Raw genomic sequence first — 5829 nt, forward strand, 5'->3', positions numbered from 1 at the left:
TAATGAAGAAATAAAAATTTAAACGAGTTAAAAAGTAATAAAAAATCATAAAAAATAGTTATGTACATTTTTCAATCTTCACAAAGATATTTATTTAACTTCTAATTCTAATTTAGTTTCTAACATTTCCCAAACCTACGTTTCCCAGACTACCATTTCCGAATTCCACAAAAGCATTTTTCAGGCTTCCATTTTCCAGTTCCACAAATACAACACTCCAACAAAAAACTCCCAAACACAGTTTCCCAACAAAGTAATTTTAAAACTGCAAGGTGCTAATACAAACCCAAGTTTCCAACTGATGTATGTACTAAAGTCACAGCAGATGATAATTTGTTATGACTTTAAACAATGAGTGTTTATGGGTAGCTAAATATGTCTGGTCATGAATGAACATTTTGTGTGTTTATAACTGTGTGTTAGATAATATCCTGAAAGGAAAACGGGAGTTGAAAGTTAGAAATTAGAAACAAATAGATGATAAGGTTACATTATATATAAATAATTATTCATTCTTTATTAAAATATATAAAACCTAACATAATTTGAGTACTTTATGAAATGTAAATCTCTAAGGAGTTAAACTTTTTTGGATATGCTTGTAACCTCTGACGAATTCTTTTTTGGGGCCTTGGGGAGGTGAATTGAATTTAAAAATATATATATTTAATCCATTTAATTAAAAGTATTCACTACATCAATTAATGAACATGTTAATCATATTTAAAAAGATTTTGTCATCTTATAACAGTACTTAGTGCGATTAGAAAAAGATTTGAACATAATTAAAAGTTAATTTTATCTTAAATTAAAAATCCTAAAAATAATTTTAAAAATGACTGAAAACAATTTAGTTGTTCAAATAGATATATGAAATATTAAAACTATTGATAAAAAAAGTATTAGTATTAAACTTTCACAACATTTATAGCTTAACGTATTGGGACCAACATTTATAGCTTAACGTATTGGGACCAACATTTATAGCTTAACGTATTGGGACCTAAGATATTTTCATTATTTTTAAAGTTGCATTTAACTGTAACGTTGTTATTATAAAAAACGTTTCAACCAGCACGTTTGATGTCACGCAAAACTCATGCGTTGTTTATTAAAAACATTGATGTATTTATGTACTCGTAATGTATTTATGTACGCACTGACGTATTTGTTTTACATTTTGTTTTTTTTATTTTGATTTATTCACAATCAATAAAATTTACAAATTATTAATAAAGAGCGACAAGCCATGTCACTCTGTGAAAAAAATACAGACTAGCTTTCAAATGAAATTAGTTTTTAGCCTTCAAATTACAGTTAAGTGCGTGAATTATCGGTAGTTTGAAGTTATTTATATTTGTTAAACTTTCCGCTCATTATACTCGTTTTTTAAATGGGGGGTAATGTTTTATAAATGTCTAAATGTATAAATCTTAACTGAAAAGATATTTATGAGCATAAACTATTAATATATTTAATTGCCTAATAATTTTCAAAACATATTAAACATATTCTTCACACATGTTAAACTTGAAAACAATGGAAAATTTTGTAAAACATTGACAATATAAACTCCAAAAATTTTTTATCTACGGGTAATAAGTTTCTGGATACAATTGATCTACGGAAAATAAATCTATGGATTTTATCGTAAAAATTTCTTTATAACTCTTTGAGAGTCTAAATTTATGGAAATAGAAGAAAATTGAGAGATCAACTAATTCCCAGTTTTATGATAATTTTATTACTAAATGCTTTCACAACATTACACTAAATCTATTTTATACTAAATCTAGGCACGTGTTTGCTATACCATTTAGAAAAAGATTGTTTCTTATATTAACCAGTTTTTAAAAAATAGATAGTAGATTGGTATTTATTGGATTTTGCAGTTAATTCTGGAAACAAAATGGCATTATTATCAAACAAAGTTGTAAATTTTAATCAGTTTTAAGTTTCTATATTTTTCATTATTTATAAACAAATGCATGTGTTTAGTTGCTTTCTTTACCACCTGAAAATCTCACTATGTCTAAATTCTGAAAGGAACAAACAAACAAAAAAAATGGTTTTGTGCAAAATGAGAAAATATGAAAAAAAGACTAAACTTGCCCTATTAATTAAGAGTACAATTTTTTAATTGAGGAGAACAATTTTTTAATTAAAGGGGGGCAATCTTTTTATTGAAAATAAAATATTTTTTTGAAAAGGACAATCTTTTAATTGAAGGAAACCATCTTTTAATTAAAAGAGACAACCTTTTAACAAAAATTATGAAAAAGTAAATAAAACTGTTACTTCTAAAATTCAATTAGCTCACGGTTAAAAAATATTTGACAAAAAATTTAAAGTGAAACAAAACTTTTTTTGTGCTTTTCTTTACAAATTCTAGTCTAGACAATAAGTGAGCAAGCAGTTGAAATTAAATAAAGTAGAGGAATAACATGGTATAAATAACGTTATACAAATATAGTTTAGATAATATATTTTATAGATTGTCTGATTGATTAAATGAAGTATAAAATATTACAAAATAGCGTTTTATTGCCAAAATTTAAACCTCTTCAATAAGCGCAACTGAGTTATCTCATAAATACAGTAACTATTTCAAAGCCGTTGTTACTAAATACTGCTATTGAACTTTACTTTTGGATCAAATTTGTTTTCAAACAACTACTTCCACGGAACATTCTTTTGAAATTTGCACGCGATGTATTCTAAACTGCATAGTTAAGATAGTAAAATGACGTTAAATAAAAATAATATTACAAATGATACTTTGAAGTTTTTATAAAAAAAAGTTTATTTTTATTTTTGAAAACGTTTACATATTTATAAATAAATAATTTTCATACATATAACACATGGTGTTTTATAAAGATCTCCATGAGTTTGAATTTCATAGTTTTACGCTTCTTACCTATTGCATCCGATCAATCATAACCTTTTTACTTTAAAAATCTTTGCGCCGCCCCTACATTTAGGTTTCGCAATTCTGTTAATGCCGGAAATAAACCATTTTTTAATATAACGCCGTAAAATACTTTTATATAAGAAAGTTTTAACAATTAAAATTTTTTATTTGAAAATGTCATACGATAAAAAAAAAAACCTTTTTAAAATTTCAATCCATAGTTTTTTAGTAATTAAAGCGATCCTGATGTAAGTTTTACAAATTATTTTAAAATTGATAAATCACGTCAGGAAAGCGTCATTCTTGCATCTTTTGACATTATTTTAAACATAAGTTCATTTATCTTTGTTGCTTTGCTAATTTTAAAAAAATACTTTACAATTAATCAATATTGATATTGTTTATTTGTTTTAAAATAGATCATAAATATTGATAATAAAAAAAATTTAAAGAAATTAAAGCCTTAATCTGTAATTTATTTCAAACACAAATTACAAGTGTACATATTATTAATAAAATGGCACACACGCAATGCAACATACAATTTATTTGTATACGTTTTCTTCTCAAAAAAAGAGGTTACCAAGGTTTATAATTTTTTTTAAATGTCATGATTTTACACTAAATCTGAGTGACCTAGTTATTTCAGCAGAAGCTGTTGTCAAGCATTACATCTTATTCCTCATATATAAAAACACAAGTTTTCTTTCAATAAAGATTTTGCCAATGTATTGTTTTACAATATATACCTCATTTTATTGGCATAATAGTCAACGGTTCCCGTTTAACACATTTTACTATGCACTTTAAATAATTTATTAGAAATAAAAGTTAAGAAAAAAAGTTTATCGTATGACTTACCAAATAGCGTATATAGTAAGTCATTAAAATCTTAGCCACACCTTATGTATATTGACAAGTTTGAATTGTTTGCGCTTTTTTGTCACATGGCTAAAATCAGATGAATAAAAATTTATAGTTGTTTTTTAAACTAAATTATAAAGTTATAGAACAATTTGAACAAAATTTGCTCTTAATCTGCGAAAAACGATCGTTAACAAAAAATTTGTAAATGTTTTTTAGAGGTAATTTAAACAATTTACATTATGAAAACTAGCGGCTGTTCAAATAACGATAATCGTATTTTAAAGATCATTCTTTAAAAGGAAAAGCAGTTTTTCCGGGTTAGAGTTTCATCTAAATAAGTCCAATCGTTCTTAATCTGGCCTTTTAAATTCATACGTCGCCAACTTCGTAAAATTGTTTGCATGAAATTAAATATATACGCATAAAATTAAATATATAGAAATGATGCATGAAATTAAATATATAGAAATGATGCATGAAATTAAATATATAGAAATGTTAACAATTTCCCGCCTTTTCAGGCACAACATAATGCGCGATAGCCACACATGGTTTTATTGAAAACGCTATGGAACTGATATGGGTTTGGCTATTTTTCCATCTGCCACAAACAATAAACTGATTTTCTGTAGATTATCAGCTCAAAGATTTTGTTGCAGTAGTTCTGTAGATTATCAGCTCATTTTTTGTTGCAGATGTATGAGCTCATTTTAGAGGAAATCGTGCTCAATAATTGTACGGTAATGTAAATGATGTAACTTAAGTTAAACATGGCATTAAGATAATCCGTTTATTTTCCCTGATGTTTACCTCTAATAAGACTTTATTTATTTTTGCATTAAGAACTCTTCTTTAAAAGTTTTCATTATTCACCATATGATTTGAAGAAATTTGTCCTCAAAAATAAAACATTTTTTAGTTGTGTATGGTGGCCCGTCGTTGCCATAAGAAAAAAAAATTTCCGAAAAAAAATTACGTGGCTAATCGTTGCCATTGCCATACAGCTTTACTTGTCTAAAAATGCCGTGAAAAAAATAAAATAAAGTGACAATTAATATACAAAAACAACGCCTAATGGAAAGCTTGGAAATCTATGTAAAACAAAATCTTTTGAGAAAAGAAATTTTAGACTTCATGAAAATTAACTTTCCACAATATGCATGGAGTAGAAGATCTCTTGATAAACATCTTCAACATTTAAAATATATACCATTGATAAAAATGCAACAATTGAAGATGTTCAAAATGCTGTCAAAATAGAATTACAAGTCCCTGGTGCACTGCTTGGATATCGTGATATACATTAAATGTTAGGAAGGTTTTACAATTTATGTGTACCAAGCTTTGTTGTTCATGCAGCTATGTTCGCAGAAGATTAAGCAGCACTTAAAAACAGAAAACTTGCTTTAAACAGAAGAAAGCTCAGGGCAACTATATATCAGAAGGTCTAAATTGGTTACATTCTCCTAATGGTCACCAAAAAACGGATAGTCTATCAAAATAGTGCCTTTCTCATTTCAGTATTTGACATTATAAATACTTGCAGAAAAAAAATAACTTGGATAAAAGTGGGGAGGAGTAGGGGAACATGGGGTAAGATGACGAATGGGGCAAGATGACAACCTACAGTTATCTCTAAAACAAAACTAAATATAACAGTTGACTTTAGCTGAAAGGGAAGTAGATTAGTTTTACTAAATTTATCAATGGTTTCTTTTTAAATATTATTTTTGTGACGAAAGTTAAGTATTAAAAAGTTTTTCCGACATTGAGAAAAAAACTTTTTATCCTCGTTTTACTTGATTTATTACATCGCTACATCACCAGCTAAAGGTAAGCGATAAATTTTTATTTAAATCGATGAAACTGGAAGCTATACATGAAGTATTAGGCTATGATAACTTGATTATATACTGATCTGATTCATTTTAAAGATTGTATTAGCCTGGGCCAAGATGACCGGGGCAAGATGGCCTGTCCGTAATCTATATTAAACGGAAGTTTACTTGTACTGTTTGCTATTCTTGTATTGTTCAATAATTATTTTA

At 26.9% G+C, this 5829-nt stretch overlaps 1 pseudogene; it reads left to right on the plus strand.

Annotated features, from left to right (window-relative positions):
- Positions 1 to 4855: 4855 nt before the first annotated feature.
- LOC136083310 (uncharacterized) lies at positions 4856 to 5400 on the plus strand (annotated as a pseudogene).
- The last annotated feature ends 429 nt before the right edge of the window (positions 5401 to 5829 follow it).

This window comes from Hydra vulgaris, chromosome 08 (genome assembly GCF_038396675.1).
Source record: "Hydra vulgaris chromosome 08, alternate assembly HydraT2T_AEP".
Lineage (NCBI taxonomy): Eukaryota > Metazoa > Cnidaria > Hydrozoa > Anthoathecata > Hydridae > Hydra > Hydra vulgaris.